This window comes from Psittacula echo (genome assembly GCF_963264785.1).
Source record: "Psittacula echo genome assembly, chromosome: Z".
Taxonomy (NCBI): domain Eukaryota; kingdom Metazoa; phylum Chordata; class Aves; order Psittaciformes; family Psittacidae; genus Psittacula; species Psittacula echo.
This window is the reverse complement of record NC_137742.1, coordinates 72,483,479-72,509,714: the sequence shown is the minus strand read 5'-3', so window position 1 is coordinate 72,509,714 and position 26,236 is coordinate 72,483,479.

Sequence of the window (26,236 nt, the reverse complement as noted above, 5' to 3'; positions counted from 1 at the left end):
GAACAGGATGCAATAGTTTTGCCTTCAACTTATTTACCTAACGCGAGTGACAGGTTTGAGCAGATAGAGCACATATCAGTGTCAGTTACTTTGTTTAAAGTAGTGAAAATGCTGTCCTCAGTTCTCAAGAATTGCTTCAACAATTCATCTTGATGTGAACTGTAGTAGTGATATTCTTATGTTTTATTCTAACAAGAAGTCACAGCAATGGCACTCTTACATAATATTAATTCTTGCTGACTATGAGTTGGATCCTTTCTCCAGAAGTGGTAGTGAGGATGGGATTTCTGTGAGCATTTTCCTGGTTAAATATCCAGCAAATTGTCCCCAGACAGTTTCAGTTTGGGCTTTTATTGTGTTATCTTACTTAATAGTGTCTGAGAGCATGGTAAATGCTTTATAGAATTAAAGTATGAAAGACTCTACTGTCTAACTTCTGATGCAATTAAATTGTGGACTAAATGAAGAAGAAGTGGATTGTACATTAACTTCGGATCTTATTCAGCCATAAATTGGAATAAGAACCACTCTGCACATACTCAGGCAAATAAGGGTTGTGAAGAGTGAAAAAGAAGATCAAAGGAAATTCTCAGAGTAACTGATTCCACTATGAGTAAGCTGCCTGAATTTGGTCCATCATCTTGAGAGCCAGAGTAGATGGTTGGATAGAAATATCCGAGGAAGTATATAATTCCTTGGTGGAAGCATTATTTTGTATTAATTACTGCTTTTCACCAAGAACAAACAAAAGGGAATTCCACTCTCAGTTCCACATTTTCCCTGTTTGTTTTCTTTTCCTTTTTTTTTTTTTTTTTTTTTTTTTTTTTTTAAGGAACATTGCTGCTGTGTCTTCCTACTTAGATGTATGCAGTGTAATGGCTTGCCATAATCTTGATGAGCATAATTTTGGCTTGTCTGTTAGATAAGACAAGTTGAAAGAAAAATCAGTGCTGATATATTTTATGCCATAAGATCAAATTGCTAGATGATTTCTTGCCACTTATATGTATTTTAGGACAGGAAAAGAAAGTGGAGCTCTGAAGTAATATTATAATGCCTTCAGAATACATATGCTCGTAACAAGGCTTCCAAATATAAAATTATAGTATTTGTACTGGAGTTACAAGGACATGGATACAAGGGATATGAACTAAATAATTACATATTCAGGTAATGCTAAAAATACCTTGCGTTTATATATTTTTCCTTCATCAACAGCTGTTCACATCTTTCATGATGAGTTCAGCATCAGTGTTCCGTTCACCAGCTGGATAAACTGAGAGACAACAGAAGGTCCCTCAGCGGGTCAGAGGCAGAGCCAACACTAGAATACCTTTCTTGTAGTCTATTTAATAGGTCATGTTAGAACCACTTAAGCTTGTATGACCTCAGTTCTTTTTTGGTATTCATTTTTCCACTAACCACCCAAAAAAAAAAAAAAAAATCCGCTGTGAGTTATTACAGCGGTTAATTTTACATTGCATACTCGGAGTGTGGAATCCCTTTTACTAACCAGTAATTAACAGATAAAATATGTTAAAGTAATGCAATTATGTGTCATTGCCAAATAAAAAGTAAACACCAAATTATAGGTTTTTTGTCAAACTATAATGCAAATATGCTATACCATTGCTTTCTATAGTAAGACAAGAAAAAATTTCAAACTACAATATCAGTTTTGCTGAAGTGGGTTCCATTCTTCCTGTACAGACTATAAAACAAACACTGCATCTCCATTCTTAGAGCTCTTTTTTCAGTGATGTAGTCTCAAAGGCGAGTAGAGTTTCTCAGTCTCATTACTACAGCATGGACTTGTATCACACCTCCACTGAAAATGCATTTGTAGAAAATGACAGAAACAAAAAACATCACAGAAAGAAAATGGTCAAATAAGCTGGAACAAATTACAGTTGTTCTTATTTAACCTCTTTAATGGTGCTCAGATTTCAAACCTACTCTGCAGTTAACAGCATCTTAATATTAAAATCCTCCACACCCACCACTGTTATCAAGAATATTTATGTATAATTTGGAGACAGATTTTGGATAAAATATTTGGATTAAAATATATTTTGATGAAATTCTGTATGAAATGAAACATAATTTCTTTATAGAAAACACTTTTGTTTCTCTCCCTTTCTCTTTTGCGGCATACATTTTCTTTCTACTTTAGAAAACAGATTATTCATTTTAAAAAATTGAATTACCATTATTCAAGAATCCTCCTTGCACCAACATTTAACTCTTATTAAACACATTTGCATTACATACATGATGCTGAAAACAAAAACCTGATTCTTAGTGTCTTTCACCATGATGTGCACCATGAGTAAATGTATACCCATCCTATATTAAACATTATTTACACTGCCTCTGCCATGCATTTTAATTACTATAAATCTCTGTATATTGGGAAAGGTGCTTTGCTTTGGAACATCACCCAGATACCATTTTCTTTTTCCAGCTATATTGTGTGAAAAAGAAATAAATCTGATGCTCTGAATGTTAATCAAAAGTTCATGTACATTGAGTGATTTTACTGTCAGTCAAAAGATACATCTATTAGAAGAAAAGCCTAAAAGGGAGTTTCGATACATTTGCTTTTTTAACATTGTGAGAATGTGCTATATATTTCACTGTCATTCTGGTTCTCTTTTTCTCTATCTTTCTTTTCAGCTTAAGCTGAAAAGTGTCAGGTTTGGGAAAACTGAACTTTGGTGTTGTTGCAAGAGGAGCATGTATTTATTTCTCTAGCTTTTCCAGCTGACCTTAAAAGATCTCAGAAGCACCCTTTCTTATTCCACCCTGTGGACTGAAAAAAACATTTCCAAAAGTTTTCTCTGTTGTATCTAATTAATACATGCACCTTGCAATTGTTTTTTAAGTGTTCAGTTTATTCTGCTGCATTTTGTGTAAGGAAGCTAAAACTATTCTGAAAGGCATACAAATGATTAGTCTTAATTACAAAAATAATGAAAGATTTTTTTATTTCTTCCTTATTTATCCCAGATGGTTTGCTCCCTTGCTTCTTTAATTATCTATTTTTAACACCTATGTCAAAATAATGCTGACAAAGACATATTTGAATTTTGACTTTCCTCACTCTAGTGAAAAGTCTATGGGTAAAAATTATTTTGTATGGCCTTTTGCCTTCCCATTCAATGTCAGTTCATCCTACCTGTCACTTAACACCATAAAAAAAATCTCTTGGTATGTATTACTAATTATTAGTTTATCACCGCTAGAAAAGAAGGAAAGAGATTTTCAGGGACGCTAACATGTTTTGTGTGACAGTCAATTTATTCACTCAGCACCCTATCTCTTTGATTATTCAAGACTAAAAGGCAAAGACTAATTCGCTTATTTACTCCGCTTTGAATCATGAATATATTCCTGATACATAACCCAGACAGGGGAAAATTCTTCCATTTCCACAGCCTTTAGGGGTGATAAAGGCTCATGAGAAACCATAGTAATTTTCAGCTGGAAATACTTGCCCTAATCATACTTCACACTTTACCTTTATCATTCAAGAATCATACTTCTGATGGATCTCTGTGCCCTGGTTTTGGAAGTACTCTTTCTCACTTGACAGGTAATTACAGGGTTATTATTATTGCTACAAATTTTGGATTTAGATTGCTAGTTCTTGTGGAAGTCTTTCCCAGTTCTTGCAGATCTCTGCGCATTTAGCTGGCTAGTCTGAGAATGGAGGATATAACTTGGCCCATATTTTCCATTAGTTTCGGGGTTATGTTCCATAGATGGTAGGTGACACTTAGAGCTTGTTGGAAAATGAATTCAGTATTGCTTTTCCATTTAATGGAAAATATTCTACCCTGGTGCATGCATTAATAAAATTAAAAGAAACCCCCAAAATATAGTCATTAATTTCTGGGAGAAATGTTGACCTGCTATCAAAGCTTGAGTATAGTTGTAGAGATATGAAAATATTTTGCCCTAAATGCTTTTGGTTACTGGCTGAAAAATGAATCTTTTTATTTTCAGCTTTTCACTAGCTATTTAATTTTGGTTTTGTTGTTGAAAGAAAGCAGACACTTTTGGAGGAAAATCTAATTTAGAGAAAAACCTCTGAAAAGTAATTTCACTATGTAATTTCCAGCTACCCCTGTATGCAGCACTAAAGCAAAACAATAAAACCTTAACAACAGATTCCCCTAATGGTACACTTCACAGCTTGCAAAGTGACAGATGACTACTATGCATCAAACAACATGTAAGTATATTCAGTGGGTTTTACTTTGCCTAAATAAATTTCCTCCTTACAGCTTTTGTACCTAGAGTTAATGTAAACCTGTCATACATGACAGTTCCTGCTACTCATGGCTCCTAGCAAGAAAACCTGCCCACCACTTAAAACACCATAGCTGGCCTTTAGTTCCTCTGAGCAAGTAGAGATTGAACAGAGGTTTGTTCCAAACAGTTGACTACAGTCTTTAGTAAGCCATTTGTGCTTCAGTTTTGTTCGGCTGATGCAATATGATCAGCCATGTCGCATAATAGTATTGGACAGAAATAACTAGACATGACGTCTTGCAGTGATGACCCATCAGGCTAGGAAATTCTAAATGACATGCACTGCTGGAAACAGCCCTTACAATTAATGTATTTTTCAAACGAACTGCAGGGAAAATCTTCAAATGATTGGGAATGATGTGAACAAATTGCAAACCAGCTTCTAACCCTAAAAGTAATAATCTGTGGAGATCAGAGCGTGACTTTGCACACATAGTGTTTGCACCCACATTTCTCCCTGTGTACATCCAGAAAACATAACTCCTGTTTAAATAGTTCTATTAATAGCTTGAAAAACACTCTAAGAGGCATAAAAGAAAGGAATTTTAATTTCTGTTTGGTTACTGGAAGAGAGGTAGCAGCTTAGTAGCTCTTTCAAAAGTGTAAAAGCCCTTTCAGACAAGATAGTATGTCAGCCGGCTCATAAGAGAAATGAATGGAGGTGAAAGACCTAATCCAGTACACTGATTATGCTGTGTTCATCTTTCTTTTTAATTAATAAGACCCTCCAGAAATGTATGTATCAGGTCAGAATAATGCCAACTTTCATAGACATTGGTATGTTTCTCAAATAAGATGTAAGTTTAAGATTGTTCCCCCTTCTTCTCACTATGCTTTATGAAAAGTGACACTGGAGTTTACCTGGATACTAGGGAATATTTCAGCTCTTCTTGTGTGTTTTCAACTCTGTAGTTCAACTGAGACATTTGTATTACCCCTGTTAACGTCAAGACCATTGAAGATACTTTTTTTTTTCAAATCATACCGTTAAAGTGTATTTTGGGAAGGCATTTCCATTGGCTACTTTGTGTTTCATAGTGATCATGAGGCTGCTATTTTTTTATAAAACAAAAACGTGAAAAACCAGCATCAATCAGTACTGTGATTTTTATCAGTTTGAGTGAGGACGAAAGAAAAGAAGGAAACACCGGCAAATCAAATTTCTATAAGAGTGTACTTATTGCAACTTTCTAACTACAAAGACCTCAGTACTTATTAGAACATTAATTTACTGTGAAAATCGCTGAAAATGCAAAATACGGTCATCAATGTACTGGAAATGGCAAAATTCAGACATTTTGAATTCAGCAATACTTAAATACATTTTTCAGGAAAATAAGGAGCAAGTTACTGAAAAAAAATTAAGAATATTCACACTCCACAATTTTATGTAAATTGAGGTCATACTGGTTTTGCTAATTCTTCAGTTAAGACTGACACCTTGCAGAGGGATAATAAATATAATGGACATATCCTTCTTATTGGTACGCCAGTAGGAGGCTGACCTAAATTGCTTCTTTTGGAATAAAATTTTCAGGAGGAGAGAAAGAAGCTATATTAAACCAAGCCTTTTCCAATTTACATCAGTGAGAGAAGTGTACACTTCATTACCCATGTTATATGAGTCCAATTTTGACTTGCACTGTCTGAATAGTCTTTCTTAAAAGGCAGTTTGGGGGTTATAAACATATATATTTTCAAACTCAGTGAACTTTAGTGCTCACAGAAGCTTTTCCACACAAGTTTGCCAAGGCAACACCAGCTGTTATTAAAGCCTCCCCTGTGTGCACAGAGACAATTGTGCCTATTTATATTATGTGGTGATTTTCAAATGCGAATACATGACCAGTAAAGCTAAGTCTGAAACAACATGCAACATTACTAGATATAGTGATATCATCCAGTTCTCAGTGAAGGTCTCCAGAGGTGAAAGGTAATTCTATGGATTTAAAATATTTTTGCATAGTTTACATAGGGTGTAAGTCCAATCATATAGGACTTATTTATATAAAAAACTCATGCTCATCTAAATTATCCTGTTGGCATTGCCTGAGAAAACCCTACTTGTGCAAGTAAATGCTGTATGAATTATACCTACAGATAGACTATGTTAAAAATCCTATTGTTGCCTGGATCATCCCAGCCAATCTATTTCTTCATTTACCTTATTCATCTTACCTTTAGTACTGTGAAGTCTTCAGGGCAGAAATTTTTACTATTTTTACAGAAACCAGCTTAATGAAGCCACTGCATATAACAAAAATATGTAATGTATTTTTTACAGAAACCAGCTTAATGAAGCCACTGCATATAACAAAAATATGTAATGTATAGCACAAGCTAATGTCATTAAGTAGCTAGAAATACAAACCATTCTTTTAGTCCAAAGCTTTCTAGAAAAAAAAATTAAAAAATGTTTTGCAAACATATAAAAAAGTCACAAAAATTGCATATTAAAATATACTGTGATTTGAGTACAGAAATTCCTATGTATATGAAAAATATAATGAAGAAAAGAAATTTCTCCTTCTTTCTCTTAATTCTTCCTGCCCATCCCTAAATGTCCACATGACGAAATAACTCTTGGACTCACAGGCTGATGCTTTACATTCAGCTGTCTGCATGAGAAGCTTAGTTAATGTCTCAGAGCTCTATCTTAAAAAAAAAAAAAATATATATATATATATATATATAGTCTGATGAATTGCAATAATAAGGCTGGAAGCTGCCAATACTCATTAACATAAAACACAGAGAAATCCTGATTATCCATGTTAGGCTTTTTAGTTTGCACTTCAAATACAGTGAAATCATAATCTTCATCATTTTCTCATAAAATTGAATATATTTTGCTCATAAGTGCATCCTCTTTAACATAATCTGAAACATCTCAGATTTTATTCACAGCTCATTGAGAACCAAAAAGGCCAATTATAAGAGAGAATCAAGCTAAGCAATAAAATCCCAACCTATACTGAGAGAACAGGGCTGTATACTCTGTCTTTATTATAAAGATATAAAAACAATTTAATTTAATCACTTTGAATTACTAAGTACTGCCAGAGAAATAGTTTGAAGTGTACACATTAACTGATGCAATGAATATTTTGTGGTTTATTCCTTGAACTGCACTGCTGCTGCATAGTTATTATATTTTTATGCACTACTTTAGTTACTGTTATAGAAAAAGCACTTAAAATAAAGTTTCACAAGAAAATCTCCATTGCAGTTAGAGTGATATAGGACTTAGAAATCCTGCCCATGCCTCTTCAGTTTGTCTTAAATGTAACCCAAATTAAAAAAAAAACAACGAAAGACAACAAAACAACAAATACCACTTCATTCTCCATGACTTTTTAACACCCAAGTATATACAAAAGATTCTGAAACAAACAAAATACTATATCACCCTGATTAATCATTTCAAGGATGTATAAGCAACAGCTTTTCACCCTCACTGAGAAGAAGTTTCTTCTCAAGTTTAAGTGGAACCTCTTGTGTTCCAGTTTGTACCCATTACCCCTTGTCCTATCATTGTTTGCCATTGAGAAGAGCCTGGCTCCATCCTCGTGACACTCCCCCGTTATATATTTATATAAACTAATGAGGTCCCCCCTCAGTCTCCTCTTCTCCAAACTATAGAGACCCAGCTCCCTCAGCCTTTCCTCATAAGGGAGATGCTCCACTCCCTTAATCATCTTAGTTGCCCTGCGCTGGACTCTCTCCAGCAGGTCCCTGTCCTTCTTGAACTGAGGGGCCCAGAACCGGACACAATATTCCAGATGCGGTCTCACCAGGGCAGAGTAGAGGGGAAGGAGGACCTCTCTTGACCTACTGACCACCCCCCTTCTAATACACCCCAGGATGCCATTGGCCTTCTTAGCCACAAGGGCACAGTGTTGGCTCATGGTCATCCTGCCGTCCACTAGGACCCCCAGGTGCCTCTCCCCTACACTACTCTCTAACAGGTCGTTCCCCAACCTATATTGGAACCTGGGGTTGTTCCTGCCCAGATGCAGGACTCTACACTTTCCCTTGCTATATTTCATCAAGTTACTCCCTGCTCAACTCTGCAGCCTGTCCAGGTCTCGCTGGATGGCAGCACAGCCTTCTGGTGTGTCAGCCACTCCTCCCAGCTTAGTGTCATCAGCAAACTTGCTGACAGTACACTCAAGTCCCTCATCTAAATCATTGATGAATATATTAAATAATACTGGTCCCAATACTGACCCTTGAGGCACTCCACTAGATACAGGCCTCCAACTAGACTCCGCCCCATAGACTACAACTCTCTGGCTTCTGTCCTTCAGCCAGTTTGCAGTCCACCTCACCACCTGATCATCCAGACCACATTTCCTCAATTTATCTATGAGGATGCTGTGGGAGACTGTGTCAAATGCTTTGCTGAAGTCAAGGTAGACCACATCCACCGCTCTGCCATCATCCATCCACAATGTTATTTCCTCATAAAAGGCTATGAGGTTGGTCAAGCATGACTTCCCCTTGGTAAAGCCATGTTGACTGCCCCTCATAACCCTCTTATCCTTGACATGCCTTAAGATGGCATCAAGGATAAGTTGTTCCATCACTTTCCTTAATCCTACTCTATTACCTATCATTTGACCAATCATATTTCCTATGAAATATGACCAATCATTTCAAGTGTATATATGCCAATGCACAAAGCCTGAGAAAAAAACAGGAGGAACTGCAGGTCCGTGCTCAGTTGGAAAGTTATGATATCATAGGAATAACATGGTGGGATAACTCACATCGTTTGAGGATAGTGATGGATGGCTATAAGCTGTTTTGCAAAGACAGGCAAGTAAGATGTCCTGGGTTCAGCAGTAGCAGTCATTTTTCTCCTTCTTAGTAGCTGGTGCAGTGCTGTTGTTTTGACTTGCAGCCTGGGAGCAGCGCTGATAACACTGATGTTTTTAGTTGCTGCTCAGTAATGTTTAGTCTGACCAAGGACTTTGTGAGTCTCATGCTCTGTCAGGGAGGAGGGGAAGCCGGGAGGAAGCAGAGACAGGACACCTGACCCAAACTGACCATACCACAGCACGTCATGTCCACTATATAAACTGGGGCAGTTACCTGGAAGGGCTAGATCACTGCTCGATCGGGCTGGGTATTGGTCAGCGGGTGGTGAGCGATTGTATTCTCTCCCCTTGTTATTTCCTTTATCACTATTATTATTGGTAGCAACAGTAGTGGTTTGTGTTATACCTTAGTTGCTGGACTGCTCTTATCTCAATCCGTGGGAGTTACATTCTTTCGATTCTCCTCCCCATCCCCCCGGGAGCTGGGGGAGGAAAGGGGGGGAGTGAGTGAACGGCTACCTATTTTTTCTGGGTTACTGGCTGTTCTTAAACCACAACAGAAGAAGAAGAGGAGTCACACTCTATGTTAAGGGGAACCTTGAATGTATGCACGTCTACTATGGCAGTTGTGGAATCCCTATTAAATGCTGGCTCAAGGTCAGAGGGGTTGTCTCCAAGGGGGATTTTACAGTAGGCATCTGCTACTAACCTCCACACCTAGCTTATGGCTGACAAAGCCATACTTGGGTCAAAAGAACCTGATTCTTAAGGGTGACTTAAACTACCCAGACATTTGCTGCAAGAACAGTACAGCAACCAACATGTCATCCATCAAGTTGCTGGAATGTGTAGAGGACTGCTTCCTCATACAAACCAGTAATGAGGCACTGCTGGACTTGCTACTCACAAGCCAAGGAATCTTGCCTTGCCGTATCTCGATGGCATAACACTTTACTGCAGTGATCAAAATACTGTGGAGTCTAGCATCCTGCTAAGTGCACTAAGACAAAGCTTTTAGATTTCAGAAAAACCAACTTCAGCTTGCTCAGAGCTCAGATGGGAGGGATGCTGTAGGAAGCTTCCATGAAGGATAAAGGAGCTAGCGAGTGCTAGGAGTTTTTCAAGCATGCTCTCTTGCAAGCACAAAACCAGTTTGTCTCCTCTGAAGGTGACGAAAGCAGGCAGAGCAAGAGGCGCAAGAGACCTCCTTGGCTTAACTACAGTCTTGAGTATGCTCAAAATCAATACAGAAGCAAACCTGAGGTAGAAAAACAGATGAATACGCACTGAGAACTACAAGGAATTGCTAGGGAGTCTAGAGACACAGTTAGAAAACAAAAAACCCTCAGCTCAAATTGAAATTGTCCCAACATGTCAAAAACTACAAGAAAGGGCCCTTCAAGTACGTAAACAGCAGAAACAGAAGGAAAACGTTGGCCCAGTGTTAACCAGGAGGGTGAATTATTCACCAGCAACACCAAACAGGCCAACATTACCAAGACTTTCTTCACTTTTGTCTTTACTAACACTATTGGGTCCCAAGCCTTGGAAAAAAATCCAAGTTGATGCAGATGCAGACTCACTTTCTTCTTCAGTGAGGAAAGATTTGCTATATGAACTACTACAGGACCTTGACTCCCACATATTGATAGGCTCTGACAATATCCACCCAATGGTGTTAAGAGAGATGGCCAGTATCATTGCAAGGCCACTCTCGCTAATCTTTGAGAGGTCATGGAGATGGGCGATTTCCAAGAAGTCTGGAAGAAGGTGACTGTCACCCGCATCTATAAACAAGACTTAAATGAGGATCCAGGAAAATATAGGCTCCTTTTGCAGCTGTCAATTTGTCAGAAGGGGGTTCCCTAGAGGTCAGTATTGGCCCCAACACTATTTTAATATCTTTGTAAGTGATCTGGATAATGAGGTCAAATGTACCCTGATGAATTTTGCTGATGACACCAAACTGAGTGGGGAAGTGGGTACTTTGGAAGGGACAGACAACCTGCAGGTTGATCTGGATAAGCTGGAAGAGTGAGCTGACAAGAACCTCATGAAGCTCAACAAGGTGAAGTGTAGGATCTTGCAGCTGGGTAACCACAATCCAGAAGTGAAGCACAAGCTGGGACCTACTTGGCTGACAAGCAGCTCTGTGGAAAGGGACATGGGGGTCTTGGTGGAAAGCAAGCTCAATAGGAGTTAATGTGTACAGCTGCAGCAAAGGAAGCCAACAGGATGCTGGGAAGCATTGACAAGGGCATCACCAGCAGAGACAAAATTACCATTATGCCAATCTACTCAGCAGTTGTCAGGCCACATCTGGAATACTGTGTTCAGTTTTGTTCCCCACTATACAAAAAAGATGAGGACAGTCTGGACAAGATGAGAAAAGGGCCACAAAGCTGGTCAAAGGCCTGGGAACCCTGCTGTATGAGAAAAGGCTGAGAGAACTGGATTTGTTTAGCCTTGAGAATAGAGGGCTGAGGGGAGACATCATTACCATGGTCCAGTGGCTACAAAGAAGATGAAGACACTTTTCCAAGAAGTAATGGATACAAGTTAGGCCTTGGGAGATTCTGATTGGACACAAAAGGAAAATTTTTTTTACAGTGAGAACAATGAGCCGTTGGAATAATCTCCCAAGTGAAGTAGTGGGATTCCCTACCATTTAACACTCCTAAAGCTCGTCTGGACAGAGTGCTGGTTCATCTTGTCTAGACTGCTTTTTCCCAAGAAAGGTTGGCCCAGGTGATCTTTGAGGTCCCTTCTAATCTGGTATTCTATGATTCTACTAACATGGCATAGAAGAACAGATTTCCTTTTTTTTGTTTTCACCCAAAAAGAGTAATATTAGGAGAGTCAATATCTTAAAACCTCTTTCTCTATTGAATTGTATGCACCACTTGGACTCCTGACTGCACTGTGACAGGCTGACCTTAAAAAATTAATTGGAACTTTCACAACATTAAGGATTTGCCATCTACTTTAATAGGTATTGCGAGACTCAGAGAAGCCTTCATTAGCCCTCCAGCCCTAATGATTCCGAATGGATTGGTGAATGAGATATAAAGGTAGCAGCCATTCCAAGGAATCAATTACTATAGCTGGCAAGAAGATACTTTTTTCCCCCTTCTTCAGGATTTTCTTTATTATTTATAAACTAATATGCCTCTTTGTAACATTGACTGGGTTTATAGCATGTCTGGTGAGCTAAGCCTTTGCTAATGGGTAGGAAAATGATCGATATTTTTTCCAGACACATGATTAAGGAAAGTACAGACTCTTCAGTTTGAAGCAAATTCCTAGTAATAATCCAACTCTTTTTGTAAGGTCACGCTGACAATATTCACCCTAAACCTTGCACAGTTATGTTTGTTATTGCCTTTCTCTCCCCATAAGGAGTACAGAGAGCTGAAATCTTGGAATTATATTTAAGTTTTCTCCAGAGGAGGATACTGAGGCTATCTTTAAAATCAGTTTTCAATAAAAAGCCTCCCACTTTCCCCCCCAAACAAGTACCGCTCCTTAGAAGACATGTATATGCCCTCAGACATGCATAAACCAAACATGTCCTCAGAAAAGAAAACAAAAACAAAAAAATACAACAAAAAATAAAACCAAACATAGGAGAGAAAGAAAAAGAAGATAGATGTTGCAATGAGTCAAATCACTTACAGATGCCCTCAGGATTTTTTGGGAGCATGCAGAAATGTCATTGTGCTCATTAAACTCCTAGACACCACTTTCATTTTCACTATGAAAGCTGTGCTGACCTTGCCAGTCCATTAAACTCTAACAAGGGTCTCTGCAGGTTCATAGTTCCAATTATGACTCAGTTTATAGGACCCTAGCAATAAATACAGTCTGACTTGTTCCACTGTGGGCTGATCTTTGCTCCTGCAGTTGCTGAATAAACAGTGGGCTGGAGGTGAAAACTCAAATGCCTTTTTTTCTTTCAAAAGTAGGAAACACTTTGAAACACTTTAGCTAACATGAAGCTAAGATTCACAAGTAAGCTTTTCCTCTGGGCTTCTGTTAAAGCTAATTGCTTCTTTTTGACTGACATGAAAACTATATATCAAGTTTGAAGATAACATTGGATAAGGAACTAACACTATATGAATATGTACATAACATAGCCATACACAGTGTGTGATAGCATATCGTTCTTACCTAGTAAAGATGTGTGAGGAGACGGGTGGATAGGTACTGTGTTAATCGAATTATGATTTTAGATGTTTGGGATCAAATTTTGACAGTATATATATGGAGGAACTAAGAGTAAGACCTGATGTTCTGTACTGGTTTGAAAGTAATAAAAAAAGATTTGACTGTAAGACTGATAGCCATTGTCTTATGCGCATGAAATCAATTCTAACCCTATTCAGAATTGTTGACTATGTTTGCAAACACCTGGAGGTAGACTAATTTAAGTGAGGGCATAATTGAGTTGCAAAATTTGTATGCAGAGCTAGCATCTACAACCAGTCTTATAAAAAATGGTAATTTTCATGCAATGTAAAATATTTCATTTACTTATATAGACATTTTACACTGATGTCATAAGAAAAAAAAGATCATTCTTATGATGGTAAAACTATAAGGAATATTTTTTAGAAAATGTGACCACATAATCTCAGAGTGATAGATTTTTTTCCTAGAATGCCCTTAGGACATATTTCAAAGGTGATTAAGCCCTTACAAAATGCAAATAAGAGCTTAATGTGAGTTTCATAAGCATTGAAATGTTCAGGAACATTTTCTCTACCTAGTTTACAAGAAAAACAGAGATATTTTTGCATACATAGGGAATATAATAATTATTAAAATAGATTTACATTAAACATATTTGTGATGTGCTCCCAAATGAGCAAAACTGGCAAATTAGGAAAAAAAGTAACAAATGCGGCATAAGTACAATGAAATGATAAAATTTTATGTATTCAGAAATGATGAAGGAAAACTATACTAAATCAAGCTCATAACTTTTACATTCAGAACATCTGCCATAAATTGTAACATTTCTTCTGTAGTAGAGGTGCTTACATTAAAAGTTACTTCAGAACTCATTAAGCAAAAATGATCTATAGCATATTGCTTGAGTGCTTGAATTTATATTTATAATTAAAATAAAAATATTGATAATGTAATTAGCAGGAACTGTGAATAAAAGGAAGATATAATCTCTTCTTCACAACATTCTCAGTTGTGAGGGAATATGTGTTAATGCACTAATTCTCAAGCAGAAAGTTTGGATAAAGCTTTATGTAGCTGTGGAACAATTTTATTTTTTAAACAAATAGAAATGCATAGCTGTGAGAATACTTAAATACCAAGTGATAACACTGCTCCAATTTTTTTATGTATTGCAGTTTTATGTCTAAAGTTAATATATAATTAGTATGACCCTCATCCTACAAAGAAGCTAATATAATGAATTTAATACCAGTAAAGCTCTCTGTTCAGTCTGAGAGTCTGAATAAACGTTTTTATATATTTTTACAGTAAAGGGCAGAAACATTCCCACAGCACATTTGCTTCAAATCTCTTACAGAGGCATTCAACTATTGATTTATACAGAACTTGCATATAAAATTTCTGCATACCCATCACATTTCAAATCTGAAAGGTCTAGAAAATGCAGTACGGTCATGCAGACAAATGATGTATCTTCTTGACAGGTATGTAGATTGCTTGCTTATAAAACTTCTAAGATGAATAGGCAGCCCTGCAAGCCATACATGATCTGAAATGATATTCTGAAATTCAATCAATAAAGAAATCTGCTAAATATAGGAGAAAAAAAAAAAAAAGTAAACTAGAACTGTAACAATATGAACAATATTCTCCCCCTTCCCTGCACATGTTAGATGTTTACACAAAGTTCATTTACAGTTAAGGAAAAATATTGGCCTAGGAAGCAAAATTGCCTGAATGTTTCTTTTTAATATTAAAAAAAAAAAAAAAAGAAAAAAAGGCAAAATACACTATATCATGGATAAATTACCATGAAACGAGCAGGGTGGAAACGAATGACAGAAATATAGGACTGTATTTATAGTGCAGTGTTAGGGGGTTTTTTTTATCATTATGAAAGATGAATGACTTCCTTAACTGCTTTTATAAATATGTTTTAAGTTTAAAAAAATCCTGTTGTATTCACTATTTTTTACTCCCATTTTTCTAAGCATTACCATAATTTAATGTCATGTTTTTATGCTTTGAAGTTTGTCACATTTTTGATGTTTCTGCATTTTGGTCTTTCCGACAGAAATATGAGAAGCTATATTTTACAATAAAAATATCAACCTAAGTCAAGTGCACAAATGTCTTACTGTCAAAACCAGGTAGTAAATAAAATGAATCCAAACTCACAAATAGAAGTTTTCAAATTTTAAAATCCAAAACACGCAAACATATTCATGCCAGACCAAGCAATAAATACTTGCTTCAGTTAAATGAATTCAGATGTTAAAATCTTCACTTACTCAACTTTTTTGTGCATTAGATGTGTCTGACCTCTTCAGATTAGTTCTGTTGCATTTTGTGCCACTTTTTACTGCTGAATCTAACCCAGCAGTCACTATGGGCCTAAGTATGAATGAAACTAAAGAAAAATAGTAATCAGAACTACGAGGAAAGTTAATCAAAATGTGACTGCTATCTTCATTCTGTTCATATTGTCCCTTTGTTTCACTGATGTATTGGTGTCGTGGTTTAAGCCCAGCTGCTAACTCAGAACCATGCAGCTGCTCACTTAATCACTGCCTTCTTCCCTACTACTCCTGGTGGATTGGGAGGAGAATTGAAAGAATGTAACTCCCATGGGCTGAGATAAGAACAGTCCAGTAACTAAGGTATAACACAAACCACTACTGCTACCAATAATAATAATGGTAAGGGAAATAACAAGGAAACAGAATATAAAACTAAAAGGAGAAAAAGAACAGAAAACAATGAAAAAAGTGATGCGCAATACAATTGCTCACCACCCACTAATCAATACCCAGCCCGACCCAAGCAGTGATCTTCCCCTTCCTGGTAACTCCTTCAGTTTATATACTGGGCATGACAAGCTGTGATATGGAATACCCCTTTGGCTAGTTTGGCTCAGGCTGCTTCCTCCCAGCTTCTTGTGCCGCTCCTCACTATCAGAATATGAGAGACTGAAAAGTCCTTGATCAGCGTAAGCAGCTACTGGTGTGTTATCAGCTTTGTTCTTAGACTAAGGCCAAAACACTGCACCAGCTACTAAGGAGAAAAATAACTGTTAAGACTGAACTCAGGACAATTGGTTTGAATGTAAGATGCTAAACCTGTTTTATTCTTACACTTTCAGATCATACAACTAGAAAAGAACATTCTCCTTTCTAAGAGCCGCAAAATACTGGCAGATGTAATGGCAAAAGAAGAGTGCTTATAGGGTCAAGAATCACTATGGTAAACAGAACCTAAATGTGTTACTTTTATACCCCAGGGCTCAAAGAGGCATATACCATGTGACCTCATGATTTTTAAGTTTCCTAGGTGTGACATTCCCTATAAGACACGGCAAATGTTTTGTTCTTACTCAGGTCTTTTAAATAGTCAGAAATTGCTGTTTCTAATAAGTAGCATTGTGTAAGGAGTCATATTTCACATATGACTATTTGGGGTGACCATGAGCATGTTGTCCTGTGAAAGGATTGGGAAAGTGATCAGTCATTGCCAGGATATTTTTTGAATTGTTAGTTATGAATCTGTTTCAGTTTGTTGTTTTTTTTCTGCATGTGTATTTTTGGTCTTGTAAGACAGAAACAATTACAACATTCAAATAAGTTGATGATAAAAAATTACTAAGTCTCGGTCAAACACATAGCTTCACATCCAAGCAATCTGTCTGAACAGGAGTAGAAAGGAGACATTCAGGCTGAAGCTAGTGCGCTACTATTACAAAACCTCAGAATATTATCACTGGTTGTATTAAAGGCACCATATATAGACAATTGAGTGGGCTTCAAAAAACAGCAACAATCTTTAGGAATACTTTTTAAGATGAGTCCAAAATTAAGCTGTGGAACGAATTATGATGTGAGAATCCTCTATGAGTTGTTGACTAAGCTCGTTTCATAGAAGCAACAGGGTTCATTAACCTTCCTGCTAGAGCTTCAGCTGTCTGTCCTTGAAAGTGAGTTTTGACGTGGCTTAGCTGTGTAACCTTGGCTCAGGCTGCTGAGGAAATTGCCAAGCTGTGAGGAAGCGTATAGAGTAGGGACACTGATGATAAAACAGGTAACATTGCAGGCAGAGCTCAGATTTCTTGGGTATAGCTAGTTAGCAGTCCAAGGATTCAACAGGGAAAGCACTCCTGTCAGATGGTATAAAATCCTAGGGTAAAAAAGCAAATATGGAATTGGAGGATGATAACAACACTATTGCAAAGAACAACGATGTTGCTGCTCTCCCTCTGCCTGACTGATTTCTGCCTGGTTGGGAAATGCTCACTAGAGAGTTTCTTAGTAGATGTGTTATTGCTTAGTGTTTCTCTCTAGTGCTAGTTATCTGCTGCATGCTTTAGCTTATAGGGAATTGCTTTAGACTTTTAAATTGTGTTCAAACCGCTGGCAGTGTCCCTTAAGAACTTCCCATACACATCAAAAAGGCCTAGGAAGAGTGGGTTACAGATGATGGTAAATGTGGGCAACAAAATTCCTATGACCTGGAGTGGAGGCATCTTTCCTTCTTCAGCTTGGAAACTGTAAGCATGAACGCAGAATCACTGAAGCTGACTAATTCTGTATTTTGAAAGGAAACTATGTAACTCTTTGTGGCTCTTGTGATTACAGTACACCCCCCACGGTGGTGCTTTACCAATACCTTCATCCATGACTGTTAAAACTAAACAAAGAAACTCGACAAAGTTTATGACAAAGCAGCACTATTATTTCCCTGGAGTTAACAGGCTGTATTTACTCCATTATCATCTTCATCTGCTTTGGCTACCCTTACAATGTATTTTCATTGATAAGAAATATGGAAATAAGTTTTCCAAGTTTATAATAGAGCCCTTACAATGTATTTTCATTGATAAGAAATATGGAAATAAGTTTTCCAAGTTTAGTAATAGAGATTCTTGCTCCACAACCTCTCAGAGTTAAATGATTCCTTTGGTTCCCCTTTCTGCTTATTCTCAGATCATTAAAAAAGATGTTAAAGAAAAGCTTTTATTTTATACATATTCTTCAGTCTTCTAAAAGAGCAAGCATCAACACTCATTTCTTTGCTGCTTCAAAATTTTTTTGGCTTGTTTTATATGATTGACATTGCGTTTCATACTTCTCCCATATTTTGTTTACTTCTTTTCAGGTCATTAATAAACTTTAAACATTAATTATAGTGATTATAGTAATCACTATAATTAATATATTAAATCACAGTATATTTTATATTTTATATTATATTTTATATTATATAAATGTTATATTATATGTTATATTAAGCACTTAAATGAAGCTGCCCTAGCTCCTCATGTATGGGCACGTTTGGTCTAATTTATGGTGATAAAGCACACTAAGGCTTTTTCTATCCAACACACAATACTAATTGCAAAATAGTTTATTTTTGGGAGTCCTTGTTTTCGTACTTCATGTTTACACGAACAGGCAAAATCATTACAGTGGGTTGACCCTGGTCAGCAGCGAAGCTCCCATCAAGTTTCTTGGCCACTCCCACACAGTGGGATGGGGGAGAGAATCAGAAGAACAAAAGTGAGAGAAACTCATGGGTTGAGATATAGTAAAACAAACCTGTTTGTGTAAGCAAAAGCAAATAATGAATTAATTCCCTTAGTATTGGCAGGCAGGTGTTTAGGCATTTCTAGGAAAACAGAGCCTCAGCACATATGTCAGTTGCTTGGGAAGATAAGTACCATAACTAAGAATGTCCATCCTTCCTCCTCCTTCCTCTGAGCTTTTACTACTGAGTGCAACATCATGTGATATGGAGTAGCACTTTGGTCAGTTCTGGTCAGCTATGTCATCCTAGCTATGTCCCAGCCTACTCACTGGAGAGGCAGCTTGAGAGACAGAGAAGACCTTGGTGAAGTGCAAGCACTGTTCAACAACAGCTAAAACATTGGTTTATTATCAACACTGCTCTGGTCACCAACCTAAACAATGTATCATGTGGGCTGTTAGGAAGTAATTAACTCAATTCCAGCAAGAGTCAATACTATCATATAAAATACTGAAATTAAAAATCAATTATTCAAGCATTCTATTCTATTCCAGCATCTCTACTATTCAAGGTTTAGTAAGCATCAAACTCAAGCCAATTGCGTAGCCTTAATGCTTCCTTTTATATTTATACTCTTCATACATGATATATATATAAGGGAAGATTGACTGCCATCATCTACCTGGACTTCTGCTAGGCATTTGACACGGTCCTATATGACATCCTTGATTCTAAACTGGAGAAGCATAAATTGGATGGATGGACCACTTGGTGGATAAATATTGTCTGGGTGGCCACATTCAAGAGAGTTGTAGTCAACGACTCAGTATGCAAGTGGAGATTAGTGATGAGTCCTCAGGGGTTGGTTATTGTGACCAGCACTGTTCAGCATCTTTGTTGGCAACATAGACAGTGGGATTGATGCACCCTCAACAAGTCTGCTGATGACACTAAGCTGTGTGGCTTGGTTGACACACTGGAGGGAAGGGATGGGATCCAGAGGGAACTGGACAGGCTGTAGAATTAGGCCAATTCCAACCTCGTGAAGTTCAACAGGGCCAAGTGCAAGGTCCTACACCTGAACTGGGGCAGTCTCAAGCACAAATACAGTTTGGGCAGAGACTGGATGGAAAGCAGCCTTGAGGAGAAGGACTTGAGTGTGTTGGCTGACATAAAGCTCAACATAACCTATGTGCACTTACAGCCCAGAAACCCTCCATGTGCTGGACTGTACTAAAAGGAGTGTGGCCAGCTGAACCTGGACACCAACAGGTCGACAGAGGTGATTCTGCCCCTCTACTCTGCCCTTGTGAGACACCCCCTTCAGTTCTGCGTTCAGCTCTGTGGCCCCTAACACAAAAGGAACATGGACCTGCTCAAGTGAGTCCAGAGGAAATCATGAAGGTTATCAGAGGGCTGGAGCACCTCTGCTATGAAGAAGACAGGCTGAGACAATTGGACTTGATCAGCCTGGAGAAGAGAAGGCTCTGGTGAGATCTTAGAGCAGCTTCCAGTGCCTAAAGGGGCTGACAAGATTGAAATCAGATATTAAGAAGAAATTCTTTACTATAAAGGCGGTGAAGCACTGGAACAGGCTGTCCAGAGAAGCTGTGGCTGCCCCATCCCTGGCAGTGTTCAAGGCCAGATTGATGGGGCTTTGAGCAACTTGATCTAGTGGAAGATGTCCTTGCTTTTGGCAAGGGGTTGGAACTGGATGGTCTGTAAGGTTCCTCCCAACGCAAACCATTCTATGATTCTATGATCTCAAGCATTGTAATTATTATTATAAGTGTTATGTAGTTTTATTCCATAGAAGTCCTGTTACTTCAGTGCAATTAGATCTTTAACACTGATAGAATATAAGAATCTGATCCTATTTTATATAATGACATATCTTACCATACTTCCTGTCTCAGAATTATTTTCATATTGTGTACCTTCAACTGATTTATATGGCACTTTATTAAATACAAAATTGTCTTTAGTCTCATATCATGCTGGGCATGTTGTCAAGGAGGACCACAAAATAAACTGCTGCTTTGCTTGATACTTGTCAGCTAAGTAATGCCAATAGAAAGTTCAACTTTCTTTCTGATTTTAATACTGCTGCATTCTGTGTTCCCATTTGCTTCATATTGTGCAGCTAATAGAGCTTCTCCTATTCTGAATGTTTCCATCTCAAATTTAAATGGGATTAATGCTGTGAAAAGTTCTTTTTAAATGATTAAGTTAATAATCTGGAAATTATGGCTACCCAAATAAAACACTATAGCTAGCACCAGGCTTCATATGTATTGCAATTCAGTGGAAATGGTGTGCATGTCTATGTGTATGTGTGTGCCTGCATGTAGTTACCAGTTTCCCTGGTCATAGTTGCAAGACACCCTGATTGTAGCCATGACTATGATTTATCTGCTTTTGTTTTACCTGTGGAGACTTAGCAAATAGTGAACATGTTCTTCATTGCAGCAACAGCTGTAGATATTTCCAGGGGTCATATTACAAGCTAGATGCCTGGCATAAATCTTGGATTAATTAAAATCTGAGTTATAGCTGAGTGGACATCTCCCATTATTGTTAGTTTCCCATCCATTTGAGCTGCTGGCTTTCCTTTAAACCACATAAAAAAAAAAAAAATAAAAAATAAAAAAAAATAACAGATAATTTTTTTGAAAGGTTCTATCTTCCATATTTTATCTTTATATTTGCTTATATTGTAGTAGATTTTCCTCTTGAGAAACCTTGATTTGTTGAGGAGATAGTGTGTGATTCATTGTATGGGACAAGCTTTTCTATAGTGGATATACCTAAAATTAACCACACACCTACGTGCAAAATTGCCCCATTATCTTTCATTTTGAACTCTCCTATTAATTAGTTTTTAGCATTTAAATTGCAAATTACATGAAAAGTTCAGCTATCTTTCTTAAGTGGGAATATAGATTTAGTGTATGGACGTAGTCAGGGTTTAAAAGAGACTGGAGATGCTCCAAAAGTAGGATTTAAAAGAGACTGGAGGTGCTCCAAAAGTAGGATTTACAGGTAGCAGCAGGGTGTCTGTGGATGTCATGTATGTCCCTTTCCTTGCACTCCTGTTCTGCATATGCGTCCATCATCTATCACTGTGACCACAGCCACATATAAGACTTTTACACATCTGTCCTTCAGTAAATGTAAAAAAACCTTCTCCCTTATTAAATCCCTTTCAGCTATCAAAGCAAAACTATCAAGTGCTCTAAGAACTACAATAAGTTTAAAGGCATGCAAGATCTCATAGCTTTGTACCAATGTATAATTCCTCATAACCTATATTCATGAAGCCCTTGGGGTGGTTTGAAAAGTATTTCCATTTAATAAGTATGCATTTTAGCATCAAGGTGCTAAATTGGATGTACGGACTTGACTTTTCCAGAAAAGACAGGAGGCATAGATCCAAGTGTGAGGTTGTCTTGGTTCCACTGACTTCGCTGGAGTTACACCAACAGCAAATTTAGCCCACTGCCACTGTGGCTTTATGTGCTTGTTATTTTAATTTTTCAGCTGCAAATTCTGGAAGCACTTCTTTAAGAAGTCACATATTCAGAGCTTATAATAGTGATTTTGACGACACATTAGATTTTGGAAGTGGCAGATAGAGCAGCTGTACTCAGAACTACCCATTGGGAGATAAAATTTCAACTGATACTGAGGGGATTTACTTTTATATGTAAACCTCCTCAAATCACTCCCTTGTCAACGTTGCCAAAGTAAGTTGATTACCACTTCAGCTATATTTACCCTGTTAAAAAAGTAGAAGATAGAGCTAAGCAATGGAAGGAATGTATGAGACAGTCTTTCAGCTCTAATGGTAATTGATCAAATTTTTTTGATGCTGATGGTGTCAGTGTCAGCCTAAATAGCTGATTGCAATCTGAAGAAATGAGATGGTTTGAGCCTGGATGTATTTTAATAAAAATTATACCTATTAACTAACACAGTTAAGACAAGGGATGCCATCCAGAGGGACCTTTACAAGTTTGAGGCGTGGGCCAAAGCCAACCACATGAAGTTTAACAAAGCAAAGTGTAAGGTCCTACACCTGGGTCAGGGCAATCCTAGGCACAGTTACAGGTTGGGCATAGAAGTGATTCAGAGCAGCTCTGTGGAGAAGGACTTGGGGTGTTGGTCAATGAGAAACAACATGTGCCAGATGCAGTGTTCACTAGCAGCCCAGAAAACAACCTGGGAACGTATCCTGGGCTGCATCAAAAGGAGCATGACCAGTAGGTAGAAGGAGGTGACCCTGCCCCTCTACTCTGCTCTTGTGAAACCGCAACAGGTTGCTGGAACAGGTTACCCAAAGAAGGGGTAAATGTTCCATCCCTGGCAGTGTTCGAAGTCAGGTTGGACAACGCCTTCGGTGTCGTGGTCTAAACTGAGACGTCCCTGCCTGTGGCAGGGCAGTTGGAAATAGATGACCTTAAGATCCTTTCCAACCCTAACTATTCTATGACTCTATGATTTTATAGCTGCAAAAAGTCTTTATCATGTAATACTGAAATTTTGCTGAGTTTCCTGTGACATAATATTTAATCTCTTGCTTAGCTGTAAAAAAACCCAATAAGGGTAGTAAGACAACTCTCTGGATGCAACTAAGCACAAGCTTATGTGTATTGCTGGACAGAGATCAGATTTAAATGCACAATTCTTTTAAATTTCACAGTTTGTTACCATATGGCAAAGGTTTTAGGGTGCCATCATTAGTAGCAGTAGAAGCTGTTCCTGGTCTTAGGCTGATGAATGTGCATGTGCACATTAAATTTAATACCATAAGCATCTGGAGTCTGTAATTTAGGATTCATCTTTTGCAGGGTTTTAGAGTTTAGAAAAGTCGTAAAGATGATTACTAGTGTTTCAACATGTTTTTTTCTTTTCATTTCAGCATGTTAGCTGAAATATTGAATGACGTTATTAGTTAGGTGGATATTGAGTATTAGTATGAAACTGGTATGTTAGTCCTGATGCTTACTATGGCATAACATCATCCCAGTCAGATCCCATACAGTAACAAATAAATCCCTATATTATTTTTAGATGTCTTATCTTGTGCGACAGCATGTGTGACTACAAGATGTAATGATGTTAACATGAAGTTTCCTTAGAGAATATGTGTATTCCCGAAAGCAAGAATTTGTCTGCATCCTAGGAGATCCTGAGCAAAATGTTATGAGGAACATCTGCTGTTTAAGAATGTCACCCTCAGGCATCTTTAAAGTAGCTTTTATTTATTTATTTATTTATTTATTTATTTATTTAAAATTATTATTGATTTAAAAAAAAAAAATTGAGGCTTTGTAAAGCCAAACATTTTTTAGAAACATTTTAAGTTGAAACCAAATTACTACTGAAATTAAACAGCTCAACTATGTGTGCATAACAACATCAAATACTAAGTATAAGGCTACCTGTTATTCTCTGTACATCTATACAGTTTCCATGATTATTATTTTTTTTAAATGTCCAGCCTCAGGTAATTATTTTTTACCAGTTAACATAATGTACATCAATTATAAAAAAGTTTAAGATTAAGTGTCTTAGTAAATATCTCTTAAGGTCTTACCTCATCAAATATGAATCTTCTAGGCAGGACCTGGAGGTGGCTAAGCAAAACAAAACCCATCAACAGTAATGATAAGGCTAATGATAATCTTTAAAAATCTGACAGCAGCCAGCCAAACTAACTAGACAAATAACCACAGCTAGAGTAAAATATCTTAGTCTCTAAATGCTGTGATAGACAACCAACCCGTTAAATAAATAACTTGCCCATAATGATATGACTTGACTGCTGAAAAAGAAAAAATAAAAGAAATTAAAAATTTAAAGATATATTGCCACATTTTTTTTTGCTGTGAAGCCTTGCTAAAAGTATTATACAACTACCTCATGTTTAGAGAAATAATATCAACAAATGCTGGGGTTTTTTTGTAAAATAGATGGTTTAACACTACTTATTCTTCTGTGGAGAAAGCAAAGCAAATGAACCTAATGTGCACAGGATTAAACCTAAATCTTCACAAAATTTTCACATGCGGTTCTTTAAGTCTCCTGTGTAAAACTAAAAAAAAAAAAAAAGTCTTTCTCTTTTAAGTTTCTGCTTTCTCATTGACTTGTTTGATAAAGCCAAATGTTTCTCATTTTAAATTCCACTGAATGAAGGAAATGAAATATATTTCAATTACAGTTGGGCTAATCTCTCTGTCAAATTTACTGGTCTGTGTAAAGCTCTGATGAGAACACTGGATGAAATTGATAAAATTAGACATCTTTGGCTGAGTTGCTCACATCAGAATTATAAGTTTAGATGACAAAACTAATTTAAAGAATGGACTGTGCCGATCCCTACTTTATAGCAATATAAATGCCACCAAGACTCAGATGGATGCCAGCACTATGAAAACACAGCAAATAGGAAACCAACAGGGTCCATTCCTGAATTAGATTTATAAATTCAACCATATGACAGCAAGCTATATAGCTGGCACCACATCAGGAAATGGTCTACATTAAGGAAAAAAATGGAAAGAAGGAAAGGGAAGGAAAGGAAAGGAAAGGAAAGGAAAGGAAAGGAAAGGAAAGGAAAGGAAAGGAAAGGAAAGGAAAGGAAAGGAAAGGAAAGGAAATGGAAAAGAGAAAAAAGAAAAGAAAAGAAAAGAAAAGAAAAGAAAAGAAAAGAAAAGAAAAGAAAAGAAAAGAAAAGAAAAGAAAAGAAAAGAAAAGAAAAGAAAAGAAAAAGAAAAGAAAAGAAAAGGGAAAGGAAAGAAAAGAAAAGAAAAGAAAAGAAAAGAAAAGAAAAGAAAAGAAAAGAGAAAAGAGAAAAGAAAAGAAAAAAAGAAAAGAAAAGAAAAGAAAAGAAAAGAAAAGAAAAGAAAAGAAAAGAAAAGAAAAGAAAAGAAAAGAAAAGAAAAGAAAAGAAAAGAAAAGAAAAGAAAAGAAGAAAAGAGAAGAGAAGAGAAGAGAAGAGAAGAGAAGAGAAGAGAAGAGAAGAGAAGAGAAGAGAAGAGAAGAGAAGAGAAGAGAAGAGAAGAGAAGAGAAGAGGAAAGGGAAGGGAAAGGGAAAGGGAAAGGAAAAGGAAAAGGAAAAGGAAAAGGAAAAGGAAAAGGAAAGAAGTGATCATGACATTTCTCCCCTGTATTAAATTATCACATGCATTTTACTCCTCATCTTTCAACTTTGTTTCCATGACCAAAGCCTTATGGCTGAAGTATTGTAAAAGTAGCTGCCTCTCTAGAGGAGAATAATGTTCAGGCTTATTATATGAAACAGGCTTGACTTAATGCAACAAATGCATTCATATTTAAGCAAAAATAGAGCTGTTTTCCTGCTTAAATCAAGTGACAGA